At 40.4% G+C, this 16150-nt stretch overlaps 1 protein-coding gene across 27 annotated transcripts in view; it reads left to right on the top strand.

The window, feature by feature from the left end:
* The window catches only part of ADGRL2 (adhesion G protein-coupled receptor L2), a 487569-nt gene that overhangs the window by 284856 nt on the left and 186563 nt on the right, over positions 1-16150 (top strand). For 2 of the 27 annotated variants that reach the window (XM_030572986.1, XM_030572962.1), the window contains exon 1: positions 11933-14596. The exons of 23 other annotated variants lie outside the window; for them this stretch is intronic. The gene's annotated coding sequence lies outside the window, so the exon portion shown is untranslated. Of the gene's footprint in view, positions 1-11932; positions 14597-15981; positions 16130-16150 lie in introns of those variants that run through there. 2 more of the 27 variants (XM_030572987.1, XM_030572963.1) reach the window with 2 other exon arrangements.

Raw genomic sequence — 16150 nt, 5'->3', positions numbered from 1 at the left:
GAAAATAAATTGTTAAATGCATCCATGGTCACAATTAATATTTTTTTAAAACCTGAACTTTCACAATGTATCTTTCACAAGTTTTCATAGTGAAGCAAAATAGTCTTTCAGTAACATATTTTTATTTAAAATCTCTTACTAGAAAAAAATGCTACAAAATCTTTGTGCCCACTGCCTCTTCTTATCAATAGAATATATTCCTGTAATATAAGCCCTGGAATTCTTGAGATGTCATAAGAATTTGCTCGAGTTTTTCTTTTAAGTGCCGGTTGCATTTTTTTAATGAATAAGATAATTTCTGAAAATCTCCAAGACCATTTATAATTTCCACTCTCACGCCTACAACAGCTCTGCATCAGACTTTTTGAATTTCCATGTCTATTTATGCTTTTTTACTTCTACCTCTCCAGATTAATCACATAGGCTCTGGAACATCAATTTCTAGCAGACCCAGTTACAGACTCCAGAAATCAATAAGTTAATATGTACTTACAAAAAGGAACATTTACTCATTTTCTCAAAAAATACAGAAATACGAAACACCTAAAATGTCCCCAGTACTGCAAACATTGAGGCACGTTAATCTCCGTTAATGGGCATAAAGTTACTCACATGTTTAATTGATTTCAGAATTAGAGCTAAGTCCAAACTTGGCAAAAATGTACACATTTAACTTTACAAATGAGAGTAGTTTCATTCATTTTAATGGAACACGTTAACATGTTTAAAGATAAGCATGTGTGTTTACAAACTGGGGCCTAAACTTGTGTTAATTCAAATTAAAAGAATAACACCAGTTAAAAAAAAAAAAGTTTCCAAATTCCTGATGCCTTCTATTCTTAGCAACAGTGTATTCCAAATCCATAGTCATTATTTCATTTAAGAGGAAAAAAACAATTATTTTGTATTATTCACTCACTAGGCATAACTGAAACCTCACCCAAATAAGTTATTGTCTTTACCAGTCTGTTACTGTCAGCCTGGAGTCCCTTATATGGGTAATTAGTATGTCTTTAATAGAAACAGTTGTCTGAAAGTTCCTTTGCAGCCCCCAAAATAGTCGGAATGAGGCTAAATTGCTTTTAATCAATCATGAAGATTTTTTTCTACAATTGCTCTTTGGAGCCTCCGAACTGCTGCTCTTTCATATTTCCAAATGAAGGCACAAGCTGACTCTAACTTTCTTCTCTGAGATGCAAAACATACTCACAACTCCCTTTACTGGGTCCAGAACCCAATCATGTTACTCTACATCAAATCCATTACCATTTGCAAAAATATAATGTAATAGGCCAAATTCCTCTCTGCCTATGAAGCTAATGAACTGGTGTAACTAAGAATATAAATTGGTGCAATACATACGCTCAGTGTTATGCTTATGGCTCATGCCTGTACACCTTATTCAGGTCAAACTCTTATTTTAAGTCAAGGAGTGAGTTAGGAGTGAAAAATCAAACCCTCTATCTTTAGATTAGTCTCATGTCAAAGCAAAAATGGCTATCTCAGGGATCGGCAACCTTTGGCATGCAGCCTGTCAGGGTAAGCACCCTGGCAGGCCAGGCTGGTTTGTTTACCTGCCGTATCCACAGGTTCAGCCGATCACGGCTCCCTCTGGCCACGGTTCGTCGCTCCAGGTCAATGGGGGCTGTAAGAAGCCGGAGCCAGCATGATCCCTGGGCTATCGGGTGCTTTGAAACAGAGGGTGAACAAATAGATTATATGCAGTTTAGGACATTTCATCCACATAGATTTCCATTTGTAACATTTTGACAGAGCACAAAGAGGTAAATATAATTCTTGTATATGCGGTATAGTAAATGTATATTAAAATTATGATTCTAAAGTTTTAATTATATTTAATTATTAGGGCTGTCAAGCAATTAAAAAAAATAATTGCAAGTAATTGCACTGTTAAACAATAATAGAATACTATTTATTTAAATATTTTGGGATGTTTTTTACATTTTCAAATATATTAATTTCAATTGCAACACAGAATACAAAGTGTACAGTGCTCACTTTATATTTGTTTTTGATTATAAGTGTTTGCACTGTAAAAGGACAAAAGAAATAGTATTTTTCAATTCATCTAATACAAGTACTATAGTGCAATGTCTTATTATGAAAGTTGAACTTACAAATATAGAATTATGTACAAAAATACTTCATTCAAAAATAAAACAATGTAAAATTTTAGAGCTTGCAAGTCCACTCAGTCCTATTTCTTGTTCAGCCAATCGCTCAGACAGACAAGTTTGTTTACTTTTGCAGGAGATAATGCTGCCCACTTCTTGTTTACAATGTCACCTGAAAGTGAGAACAAGCGTTCTCATGGCACTGTTGTAGCTGGCATCGCAAGATATTTAGTGCCAGATGTGCTAAAGAATTATATGTCTCTTCATGCTTCAATCAGCATTCCAGAGGACATTCGTTCATTTTTATGATGGGTTCTTCTTGAAAACCATCCAAAGCAGTGTGGACTGACGCATATTCATTTTCATTATCTGAGTCAGATGTCATCAGCAGAAGAATGATTTTCTTTTTTTGGGTTCTGTAGTTTCTGCATTAGGATGCTGCTCTTTTAAGACTTCTGAAAGCATCTTTCACACCTTGTCCCTCTCAGATTTTGGAAGGCACTTCAGATTCTTAAATCTTGGGTTGAGTGCTGTAGCTGTCTTTAGAAATCTCACATTGGTACCTTCTTTGCGTTGTCAAATCTGCAATGAAAGTGTTCTTAAAACGAACAACAATATGTCCTGGGTCATCAGCCAAGACTGCCATAACATGAAATATATGGCAGAATGTGGATAAAACAGAGCAAGGGGGCGTACAATTCTCCCCCAAGGAGTTCAGTCACAAATCTAATTAATGCATTATTTTTTTTAATGAACATCATCAGCATGGAAGCACATCCTCTGGAATGGTGGCTGAAGCATGAAGGGGCATACAAATATTTAGCATATCTGACACGTAAATACCTTGCAATGTTGGCTTAAACGTGCCAAACAAATGCCTGTTCCCACTTTCTGGCGATATTGTAAATAAGAAGAGGGCAGCATTATCTTCTGTAAAGGTAAACAAACTTGTTTGTCTTAGCAATTGGCTGAACAAGAAGTAGGAATGAGTGGACTTGTAGCCTCTCAAGTTTTACATTATTTTGTTTTTGAGTACAGTTATCTAATAAAAAAAATCTACTTTTGTAAGTTGCACTTTCAGGACAAAAAGATTGTACTACAGTACTTGTATGAGGTGAATTGAAAAATATAGTTTCTTCTATTTATCATTTTTATAGTGCAAATATTTGTAATCAAAATATACAATTTCAACACAAAATACAAGATATATATGAAAATGTAGAAAAACATCCAAAATATTTAATTAATTTCAATTGGTAGTCTCTTGTTTAACAATGCCATTAAAACTGTGATTAATCGAGATTAATTTTTTTAATTGTGATTAATATTTTTTAATCACATGAGTTAATTGTGATTAATTGACAGCCCTATTAATTATATATCATTAGAACTGGAAGACTAAGAAAATTAAACATTTCACCAGAAGGTAAGCTGCATAGAAATAAACTTAAAGTAACATGATTATAAACCCATATATAAAATTTAGCACTTATCTTCAAGGCATTTTGAAAATTTAAAGACCCAGTTCTGCACTTCCTGCACAGCCATAGGCTCATAGACTTTAAGGGCAGAAGGGACCATTGTGATCATATAGTCTAACATCCTGCACATTACAGCCCACAGGACCTCACTCACTCCTGAAATAGACCCCTAACCTCTGGCTGAAGTCCTCAAATCATGGTTTAAAAACTTCAAGTCACAGAGAATTCATCATTTACACTAGTTTAAGGCTGCAAGTGACCCATGCCCCATGCTGCAGAGGAAGGTGAAAAACCTCCAGGGTCTCTGCCAATCTGACCCAGGAGAAAATTCCTTCCCGACCCCACATATGATGATCAGTTAGGCCCTAAGCGTGTGAGCAGGATGCACCAGGCAGATACCTGGTAAAGAATTGTCTGTAGTAACTCAGAGCCCTCCTCATCTAGTGTCCCATCTCCAGCCATTGGCAGTCACGGATAGGCCACATTCCATTGTAGTCCCATCACACCATCTTCTCCATAAATTTATCAATCTCAGTCTTGATGCTAGTTAGGTGTTTTGCCCCCACTGCTCTCCTCCTATCGGTTTCCATGAGAGCTCTAGATATGCAAGGAATGTCAGATTGAACCCTAAACAATAATCCTCACTGTCTTTGTGAGGCAGTTAAGTTTTATTATTATTATTATTATTATTATTATTATTATTATTATTATTATTATACAGATATGAAAAGAGGTTCAGAATTGTTAAATTACTTGCTTTAGGCCACAAAAGGAATCAGTGTGAGAATTAGAACACAGGACTGCCTGGCTCCTAGTCTTGCATGCAAACCAGACATCACTGTGGGCTTCAGTGGGCTTTGGCTTAAGCCTATAGGAAAAACTTCCATTGACCTCAACAGGATTTGGATCAGGCCCTAAACACTTACATATTCTCTAGTGATGCTTTCACATCACTGACATATTCCTGAAAAGTTCACTCTCATTTGGTCTTGGGAGAAGATCTCTATATTCATAAATGTTTTACATATTTTATTTTCTATATTTAAGAGAGGAAATAAGCTTTGCTCCACTTCATATTTATAACTAGTATTGCCAGGATCCACTCACTAAAATACTGTGGAAGCTGGTTTACTGCAATACTCATTCTAGTTGTCCTTTCTGCAATGAGACACAGCAAATCCCTATCTTCAGATCTAAATGACTATGAATTCACTGACTCTTTGTCCTGTAAAACTTTTCATATTAATGTAGTTTAATAAGCTGAGAAATGCATTAGCTTTTTAAATAAATCTTTAAATAGGGTAGTTTTAAATCAGAAAGATGTTTTGGTCTTGGAAAATTATGAGAACTAGTATTTGTCTAACAAGACCTTAAGACCCTGGGAAGAATTTTAAGGATTTTTATGAAGCTCAGTATGCATTCTTCGGCTAGGTTTTGGCATAGTTTCAGTATGACTCTAGTGCAACTCAATCAGTTTATTTTATAATTAAAAACAAGGAAACAGTAACAAAAATACATAATATATAGCACTCATGTTTATAACAGAAACATCCATAAAGGAAGAAACATGTTCTAACTCTTCTCATTACCCCAAAGGGAATTGCATCTTTAATCACACAAAGCACAACGGCTTTCTAATTTTGTTTAAAGTGTTTCAGTACTTACAAAAACCAGATCAGGTTATTGTAAATCTAGAGCAAATTAGAATCATTGGCCTCTGCTCAGCTGTATTCAAGGGTACTATGTAAATCATAAATTTAATGGCATACTAAGACACACATCTGTTTCTATTTTGTAGAAGTTAATAATCTAACTACAGAGTATTTAAACACTACTTTCATTAACTGGAAAATTGAGAAAAATAGCAACTGCTATAAGTCACAAGGTGTTGTTGCATTGAACCAAGCACACTACATAGATAAACTGCAAGCCTATATAGTATATAGTTTTCAAAGATATTTGTGTCATTGTCTATTGCCTGACCTTGTGCTGCCTCTTTCTTTCTCCTAGAAAAATGTTGCCTAAACAAACAGAGCAGTACTGCTAACTAAAGTCTGCACCTGCACATGGTACATTTTAATCTATAATTTTAGTACCAAATGGTTTCACAGTAAGAGGTAGAAGATGCCTAAATTCTCCTTAAAATTAGATAGATAATGGTATAATGTGGTAAAAATATATGCATTTATTTTTACATAATTAATAGTCTAATAATTCCAGCATCCTTAAATTAATATTCATTTTCCCCACTGCTTTCAAAAGATACTTTTGTGAGCAGTACTGATGAAAATTTTCTATTGCAAAAAAGATTGATTGCTTATGTACATTTGTTTTTATACATTTTATTTTCTAGAATGTCTACTTCATCCCAGAAGTTTTCATATTATTGTCTTTATTTAACGTAATGGTGTAAACATAGGTACAATATCAGATGCACTCTACAGTTTGTGGCATTGTGCCAGTATAGGTCCTGATAGTGCGCCATGGCTCTGTGTGGACAGAAGGGTCCCAGTTGGTGTGGATCTCATTGCAGAATTTGGGCCATTGTTTTTAACTATTGTTTATTAAAGTCTCATTTTTTTTTCAAATAAATATGTAAATGATTAGCCAAACAACTGATCAGCTGTGTATATACTTTATCCTTTTCAAAAAAATTTCAGTTGAGGTTGCAAGTGAGAGTAGAGTTTGGGCTCTAGCTTTGTGCAGTAATAAAAGACTTAAATGCCAAGGTTTACTGTGATAAGATAAAGCCATTATTAAGGTGACAGATTTTGAATGATTAATTCTATTGTGAACCCAGAACACAATTGCAGTAAGTGGCAAAGTTCAAGCATGTAGAAGATTAAATTAAACACCCATTCATGAAAATTATAATGGCACAAATTATTTCATGATGGAAGAATTGCTCTCTAAAGAATCTATCAGAAAAGATCCAAGCCCTGGGAGGTCACAGATCTAACTTCAATGCTTGCTCGTTTATGGTAAAATTGTCTAAACTACTAAATACTTTCCATTAGGCTTGGGATGCAGGGACTTGACTGACATTCATATATATAACTGTATGGATATGTATCTCATCTCTCTTATCAGTGCTAGATTCTATGAACTTCTTTTATATATATACACATACAGTAATACAGTTTGGGGGGGAATTGATCTATGCACCTTTTGCCAGTACTGACTCCCACGCTGAGGAAAGAGTGGATTGAATCCTTGTGTTCAGGCATAGGGGACAGTAACAAAAAACTAGAGCAGTAAAACTTTGTGCTTGTGAACTTCAGTAAGACTCTATGAATACCAAGACAGGAAAACCCCACAACTCCTGTGTAGTTATGCCTATGAAAAACTTTCTAATACACAAAGTCCCCATGTAGTTTTCAGGAGACCTTTTCAGCCAGACAATAAAATATTGCTTAAGAGTGTTGTCTTACTGATATATTATAGCATAGTACTCTGATTCACTATGTGCAATTTAAAAAGGTCTATTTTGGTGCTGATTTTCAACAGACAGCAGCTAGTGCTTAGAACGGGCTGAGGAGTAGCATCTTAATTAATTATTTAATGTTTTTTAATATTTATAATTAGTAGTAGTACTAGGTAGTCAATCGATGTTCCTCACAACAGTAGTGCTGTGTTAATATCACTCTTTCAACTGCGGTATTTTTAGAAAGCATAACCATACCTTCAATCAGACAGGAGCAGTATTTGTCAAAAACATTGAAGTTTGTCAGAAGTAAATGCTCATTTGAAAAAAAAAAAAGAGGTGGAGTATCATTGATCCCTATACTTTAGTGATATTAATACCCTTGTGCTGCAGGTATTTGTAATGTAAAACAAATCATTACTGAAACAGATGCCTTTACAAGCAGGTTTTTTTTTAAACAAAATGACTTTTCTTACAGCTGTTAGAATCACACTTGGTGGTTTGACAGAAGCATGATAAAATGTGAACTGGAAGACCTAAATTCGGAAGGAAATCTGGGTCTTATGCCCAGTCCATGCTGGTTGAGATTGATTGCAAAGCAGTAGTGATGTGCACAGTTTGTGAGGGGGAGGGATTGACTTCACTGCTGTTTCCAGGCTCTCTGACCAGTGATCTATGATGCATCTCTGGTATCTGCTCCAGAGAGAACCAACCACATAACTGTCAGTGCTGCGATGGCAATAAGCACCAAGAGGAAGAAATATATATATAAGGAACTAGATAATTGGCACAAAGCAGAATCAAAGCAGGCATAATGAGCCAACTGTAGATTTCTCTGGTGGGGGGAGGATGCACTGGGTGGCACAGGACCAACTCAGAGCAGGTCCAGGTGAGAGAGTGGTTAAAACACTACCGATGCTTTGTCTAGACTTGAACTACCACTGGCTGGGAAGTCTAGGATAAATAAGGTTGTACAAGGATTAGAGAAAAAGAATCCGCTCAGCTTCAGTAGTGGTTCTGTTCTTTTCTCGTCATGTTCTTATATTGTGCCCATCACTGTCGTATCTGAGCACAGTGGTCACTCTGGCCCAGCTTCTTAAAGGTATTTAGGTATTGCTGCACTTGGTGCTACTACAAGTACTATATGGGCTTTCGGAGTAGCTGGAATGCTTATACTCTGTTACTTGAGATGGGGAAAGGAATAGGCTTCTTGATCCACATAGTCATGGATCTACTAGTTTCCCCACTGCACTATCCATGGCTTGTTAATATCCTCTTTATGGGCCTTGTGATGTTCTGTACTGTGGAACCAGAGCTGTTCCACTGTTTGAGGGCTTTTCTTTCCCACTGATGGTTGGTGATGGACAGAGGGAATGTCTGAATTAGGTGACAAGCAGTTCTACAGAGGAGAGGTGGTGAGAGAGAGAGAAAAAAAGAGAGTATGTGTGAGCAGTTGACCCATAGGGTATGTCTACATTACAGCTAAGAGTACGCCTCTTAGTCCTGGTTGACAGACTCACATCACACTCCGTCTATACCAGCCCGGGCTGAGAGACTCATGTCGAACTCCCTGTCTGTACCTGGCCCAGGCCGGGCAAGCTAATGATCCAATCAGTGGACCTAATTCAGTGATGACTCTTGGTCACATGCCACCTGAGGCCCGTTGCGCACACGCTAAGAGGAAGCTGGACTCAAGCTAGCTTGTTAAAAATAGCATGGTGGATGTAGTGGCTTAGGCTGCAGCTCTGACCCTCAATCCTATGGGGTCAGGTGGTCTTAAACTATTGTTCATATTTTAAGAGCATGGTTCTACAATAACATATATTTCCATCATTTGTATTCACAAATTTACTGCTCAGGGAATGAGGAGACAACTGTATTGTCTTCTCATAAGGAATAATCCTTTTCTTGCTGAACAAAGTTGCTTCTAATATTACTAAATTAAAAAAATAATTTCTGCCTAAGAAACAAGAAACAACAGCCTTGTTGAATACAATTATCTTCATTTTCATGAAGCTATTTAAATTAGAAACATGAGTTTCTACAGTTGGGAAAAAAAGCATCCATGGTTAAAATGTTTGAAGCCCATCAATCTCTTTAACCACACAGCTAATGTGTTCCTTCTGTTTTCTTTGAATGAAATCACCATGAGTGGTTAGATGTTGATTTAACATAAAACAAATGGAAATGGGTGTTTCCTTAGTCATGTGTAGAATTTATTTTTAAAAACAATTAGCAAGTATTCTGAGTAAGTCAATGATTTTGTTATTTCTTAAATAATAATATAGATTGTGAGTCGTTAAAATTGATTAGTGTAGTAAAATGTATTCAAACTGCACTTTACTTGTTAGGAACAGCTGCAGAATTTTCTTATTTTATTGATGGATTCTGATTTTTTTTCCAGTGACATTAAGAACAGTTATTTAGTTTAAAAGAACTGGCAAATGTCAAGATGTAGTTCCAAAGTCTTAAGATAATATATATTTCCTATTGTGGACTAAACCCTGCTCACTTTACAAAACTCTCCTAAGCTTTGAATGAATGAAACAAGCAGGATTTAGCCCTTTTTATCATTCACTATTGTGTTTGAAATGTTGACGTCTGTGTGTCAAATTAAATATGTCTTAACACTATAGAAGAGTTAATGTAAATTTTAGTCTGATTATTACACTATGGATATACAGCCCTTCCATCGGTCTTTGCTCATATGAGGGCTAATTATATGTTCACTGATGTGTTTTTCACAGGAATGTGTGGATGGATGGGGGAAATCTCTTTTACTAATATTTAAAATGTAATCATTTTTGTACAGTCAAACAAAAGAAAAGTGGATGCAGAAAATCTCTGTAAATATTCAGCCCTTTCTTTCATGAAGAAAAAAAATAGCTGGGACAATACTAAATTATGTATCAAGATATTTTAATATTTTTATTTCTTCTTTCATGAGTACCCAGACATACACCACAATTTTATGGTAGAAAACTCTCCAGCAGTGTCAACACGGATGCATGATTGTATATGAAAGCACACTTTACCCGTTTTATAGGATATGTTCAATCATCTTTTTGAAGTATACCCTCCCAAGAACACAGATGACAGTGAAATCTATTCCAAGTGTTGCCATGCACCCTTTCATTAGAACACTCATATTCAGTAAGCCGTTTACAATTCCTTGTGAATCATGTCAATAATCTATAACAGTTTGCTATTAGTCTTCAAGGGCCTGATCTGGGACATGAGTAAGTCCCACTGATTTGAAAGAAGTTTTATGCATGGAGAACATGTAGGTTAAAAGATAATGTTAACAAAACCTAACATAATAGAATTGTGTTAGTGAAAATATTTGTTAAAATAATGTTGATGTAAACAATTTTGTCTGGATTTAAATATTCCCTACAGTGTTTGGAATCCAAATATTTTGTAGTATTGTGCATTACGATTATAAACAAAAGAGAACATGACTAGTCTATATTTACTTTATGGAGTTTAAGTGGTGTGAAATGCAAAAAGTGAAATGGTGGAAACAAAATTATTTATTCATAACTGTTTCAGTTTTAATGACCTAAAATGTTGTTAGTGGGAAATTGATTTTTAGATATGATTTTTAACCTGACAGTTTTCCTTTCAGTTGTTTTTAATCTTGTAACTTATACATATAACAGTGTATTTCCACATTGTATTCTATCTTCTTACTGAAAAGTTTGTTTGCATAACTGAATCAACCATAATTTTAAGTGTATTTTTGGCACGTTCCATAGCTAATAAAAAGAAGTAATTTAAAGAAAAAGAACAAACTATTACAGGGCTGAAAACTTTATTTTAAGGACTGCAGGATCTGGCCCATACTCTTGGAAAAATCTTATTGAAATCAGTGAGAGTAAGAAGTGCAGAACTGAGTCCAAAATATGCTGTGTGGATATATTCTGAAGAAATGTATCTTCAGTTTTATCCGTTGTTACAATTTGTGGCAAAGGTACGTAACTCTTTATGTACAAAGAAATTTAATTCCCAAAGATTCCTAAGGAAAGAAAAAAAGTTAGTCCACAGTCGAGCAGTGGAATTCACATAGGTGAATCTTCATTGTCTTCAGTGACTATCCGCAAAAGGCCAAGTTCTGCAGTCTTCCTCCTTCTTTACTCGGGCAAAACTTTCACTGAAGCTAGTCAACAGTTTGGCTAAGAATGGACAGCATGATTCCTCTCTCCCAAAAGAAAAACAAACATAAATCTCTATATATGTTGTATTGTTTATAGCCCAACCCTGCTCCCACTCACTGATTGTAGGTCCTCTGTTAGTGAATCGCTCTCATAATTTTTTTCATCTACAGCTGAACTTAGTTTAGAAAAACTAGAATATCAGTAACAAATATACATGGGCATTTTTTTAGTTATGGTTTCCGTTATAAAGATGTCTTCATAGCAGGTACACTTAACCTCTAAATAGAAACCAGTTTCAGATAAATGCATTTTTAAATTATATATACCATTGTGTATGTTTTATTCTGTTAAACATATCTAAGGGCTTTGCTGGTTCCCTGAAATTATTTATAAAGGTTTAATTTTTTTCAGCAAGAAAGAAACTTTTCCCTATTATATGGAAAAGAGTTAAACTGACTATACACAAAGGGCTGTAAAATGCTCATATTGAAACTGAAATAAAATTGTAGGAAAAACATGGACTGGAATCTGGCCTCTGTTTTTTTAAATTGAGGTGACCCTTAAGCACATCTGCTTCTCTTAATTCATATTAAGAATTATTTTAAAAAATGCTATTGCATTTTTATGTAGCGATATCAAAGACTGTTATCACAACAGAAGCTTACATAGTTGAATACAAAGTAACATGCTAACAAGTTGATATATAAAGTGTTTCTGAATAGAGAGATGACCCAGATTTTCTGGTGTGATGTTGTTTTGACTTGAACTGCCAGCATATTTTGGATCTAAAGTCATCATGATTGGCACTGGGAGGATCCCTAGAGCACCAAGGTAAAAATCCTGCAGTAGCATAGAGCCAAGAGAGCTTTTACACCACTTTGCTTCAAGAAAAAAGCAGGCAAGGCCACCAGTAGAAAGGAAAGTGATTGGGTCACACTTGTGCAAAGTATCAGAGGGCTAGCCATGTTAGTCTGTATCCACTTGTGCTAAATTGATCCCTGGTATTAATTCAGATCAGTTCTTTAGCTGTTCTGAGACAGCACAAAAGTGAGCTTTAAGTTACATTGCACAATGTTCTTGATTTGTGTTATCATTTCCCAGGGTTTTGTCTACTGTCCTTCCATGCCTTTATATAAACAAACACTTCCAGTGCCAAGTTGCTTCTTACTGAACTGGGGCTTTCGAATATTTTAAATGTCCACATTTTAGCAACAATAGAACATTTCTTCAGTAGTTGCAACTTAAGAAAACATTTCTGGAGCCTTGAGAGGATATTATTGAAAGAAAGCAACAGGATTACTGGACTGTATTTGTACATGTATGCATATGATTGGTTCAACTTAATATATTTCTTCAAATTGTGTTCAAGTATTATTTATCCTGGCCTGACATGCATTCTTCAATGTAGCTCCTTCCTTTGGGTTGCTGTCTCTGATTGCTGACAGGGGTAATGAATAAGAGGCGTAAGGAAATGTGTTCACTGGACAAGAGCAAAGTAATTTCAATGCAAGGAAATGAAGGAAACAGACCTAGAAAATCCTGAATGCATTTGGGACCCTTAGACTCATTTTCCTTCCTTTGCTTATTTTTGCTGAGATGGTAGCGTGCTCCATAGACTCACGGTCTGGTGACTTATGGGCATGTACACGAACAGTCAGGGCCGTTTTTACTCAGGTACACTGTGCACTCTCAGGGGCTTGCACTTTAACTTCTCAGTGCGAGAAGAACGTGCTGAGTGGCCCCTGAAGTCTCACGCCTTCAAAGGCAGCCCTCCCCTTCAGGTGCCCTTCTTGGCTTGCCACCGCGCTCGGCGTGCGCCAGAGCCACTGCAGGCAGCTCGCACACAAATGAGGAAGGACTCGCGCTAAAGTTTCAGGGGCCTGACGCCGGCTCCTGCCCCTTTGCAAACGTGCCCTGGGAAACGTCCAGCCCTACATGCTGGAGTCGAGGAGAGAAAGTGCCGAGGGGACGCCTGCCTGCCCACAGCGTCACGCTCGGCTCGAGAGAAGTCCCTGGGGAGGGAAGGGCGTCGGAGGAGAAGCCGAAGGGGAGCCGGGCAGACAGAGCGAGCCAGCCAGGGACATCCAGCATCGTTCGCTTCGCTGTCGGCGGCGCGGGCCCTTTGCAGCCTGCCCGGGACAAACCTTGCGGCAGCTCCATTGGCTGAGAGCGGCTAGCGCTGCTGCGGCTGCTGCCAAAACAGCTCAAGCCAAGCGCCCTCTTTCTTCAGCCCCCCTCCAAGCAGGGCAGCGGCGGCTGCAGGAGCAGCGGCCAGCCAGTCAAATGGAGTGGAAAATGGCCAGTGGTGGCATATAGCGCCATAGATTATCTGCTTCACGTTTTGTATTTAGCTGCCTCTAAGCTGCTTTCCTTTGCCTGAGCCCCCAGCTGGGGAGGGGGAGGGGAGAGGCAGGCGGGCGAGATTCTGTCCTTTGCTGCCGGTACTATACGCGATAATGTTTATATGATTAGCTGAGCCCAGGGGTGGGGAGTAAAGAGAGGGGGGTGGAGATTGGAGGAGGCTGGAGGTGACTCCAGTTCAGAGCCAGTGGAGAGTCTGTGTCAGGATTTAGCAGTCCCCAGTCACACATACAGAGGTGCATGAGCGAAAAGGAGCTTGCAATACAATTCACTGGCATTGTGTGCGCGTGTTGCGTTGCCCCCCCCCCTTGCTGTGTGTGTGTGTGTTACTAGCTCCGCGCTTGGTTCCTGGGCTCCAGCCGTTCACGGGGCAGCAGCGGCGAGAGGAAGACGAGAAATCCGAGGAGGAGCTGGAGCCGTATCATGCCAGAGGCCAGAATGTCATCCAGGGAGATGTAAATAAGGTCGATGCGAACGAGAGAGACACGGAGAAGGGAGGGGGCTTTGCTCTGCCAAATTTGAATGGGTTGCCCCGCTGCTCCTGACCTGCTGCTGGCATCGCCTTTATTCCCCTTCTCGTGATCGCTGCTGAGAAAAGACTCCCAAGGCTGGTCACAGACACTGGGCTTTGCACCGTGGGCCACCCCTTTGATTTATTGCTGTTATTTATTTATTTATTTAGCAGTCTGGCTATTTTAGACCTTTCCTGCCGAACGGGGTGTTGGAAACTGCCGGAAAATGTTGACTTAGCCCTAGCGAAGGCAGCCCACCGACCGGCCGGCCGTTTGGAGGAGGAGAAGCCGCCTTGCGCCTGTTGTCCCAGCTCAGCAGCGAGCTGCAGAGCCCGCTGCCTCCCTCTCTCCCTACCCAGCCCACCTTTTCTCCTGCCCGGTCCCCGTTGCGCCTGTTGTTGCTGTGGTGGCTCCTGAACTCACCCCACTGCCCCTGGCGTTCAGAGGGGGCTCACCCGGCGCACTTCTCTGGGGCATGCGAGTTGGAGAGAGAGAACCTGGCCCGGCTCCGGTTCCGCGGCGCAAGGTAAGACGAGCTCAGAGTAACAATCTTGCTGCTGCTGTTCCCAGGACCTGTTTGCTACTTGCGTCGCTTCCCTCTTGAGCCGTTTGCAAAAAAAAAAAAAAAAAAAAAAGACTGAGGAGGGGGGTTGGCTTGTTTGCTGAACCCAAGGCCGCCCCCCTTCTCCCTTGGGGTGTCCCCCGTTCCCAGTGAACCACAGTAAATTGGTGGCGGCGGCGAAGAGAGGAATAGGCCCCTCACACCCATGCAGCCCGGTTTTTTTCACGCCATCACCATTTACTAATAGTCCGAGCCGGTTAAATCAAAGTGCTGGGGGAGGGGGGGAGGAGACCGGGCGAGCCGAGGGGGTGGGGAGGCAGGGAGGGCGCGAGGGCCGGCGGCAGGAGCATGGCTTGCTGCCTCTTGGGCAGGCAGAGCCCCAGGGGGGTGGTTAATCCCCCGCCAGGGGCTTCCCAGCCAGCCCCGGAAAGGAGCCGGTGACATGAAAATGGAGCCAGATGTGAACTAGGGTGGCCGATCATGGCAGCAATTAGAGGCAGGCTCCAGGAGCGGCGGGCCGGCTTCTTGCAGGGGGTGGGCGCCCTGGGGCAGGGCTGGCAGGGTGGGGGTGTGGAGGAGCCCCAGTGGCATGGGGTCCCGGGGCGGCCACAGCCTCTGGGCCCCTGGGGAGAGGAGTCCCGGTACTGTAGGCTCCTGGGCAGCGGGACTGGTGGAGCGGGACCTGGGGGCGGGCTGCGCTCTCCTGCCCAAAGGAGGCTCCGGGCCGCGGTGGGAGAGCAGGGCTGTGGGCAGACTGCGAGCTGCCAGCCTCTCGCCCTCCGACTCTTACTGGCGAGGTGGGGGCGGTGCATCGGCCTGTCTGACTTGGTAGCCCGGGGTCCAAGCAGAGCCTTGGCCTCTGCGAAGGCAGAGCCGGAGGAGGCTGCAGCTCCCCCTTGCAATGAAACAAGTCACCCCCCGGGATCCTCGACCTCCTCCCACAGCACCTTCCCCCCAGCGAGGCTCTGGTGTCCGAGCTGGAGAAGGCTGTCTCCTGCCAGGCACCCCTGAAAAGGGACCAGGCTGAGCGGCTCTTCCAAAGGAGCCTGCGAGGCTCTAACTAACAGCAGGAGCCATATGGTTCCCGTTACCGGAGCAAGGCAGCCCTTGTTCCCCTCTTTGGTCTGATCCAACATTCTTTCCTGTATATTGAGCCAGCAAGTCTCCTTCTCTCCCCTCCCTCCTTGGGTTCAGAGGAGTAATATCTTGACGTGGGTTCATTCATTTGTCTGTGTGTGTGTATAGAGCAGGCCCCATTGAGTCTGTTCTCTGGCGAACTCAAGTTGCGCAATGAAGAAAGTTGCATCCGTTTAGTAAATAATTACCTGTTGCAGATTTATTTTAAATAGCTTCATGAAGAGCCAGTCCGCCCAGCCGCGAGTACATAGGGAAAGAGGCTTCCAGCTAGCAATGATAATCCTTCCCAGTTGTGGAAGACGGAGGTTTTTTTTGGTTTCAGATGTGGAAAGCTGGGGCCATCTGGAGACAGAAAACAAAGTACGTGTGTCACGGGCACCT

Source organism: Gopherus evgoodei, chromosome 8, assembly GCF_007399415.2.
Source record: "Gopherus evgoodei ecotype Sinaloan lineage chromosome 8, rGopEvg1_v1.p, whole genome shotgun sequence".
NCBI classification, from domain to species: Eukaryota; Metazoa; Chordata; order Testudines; family Testudinidae; genus Gopherus; species Gopherus evgoodei.
The sequence above is the reverse complement of the archived record's forward strand: the minus strand, read 5'-3'. Positions and strand labels throughout refer to the sequence as shown.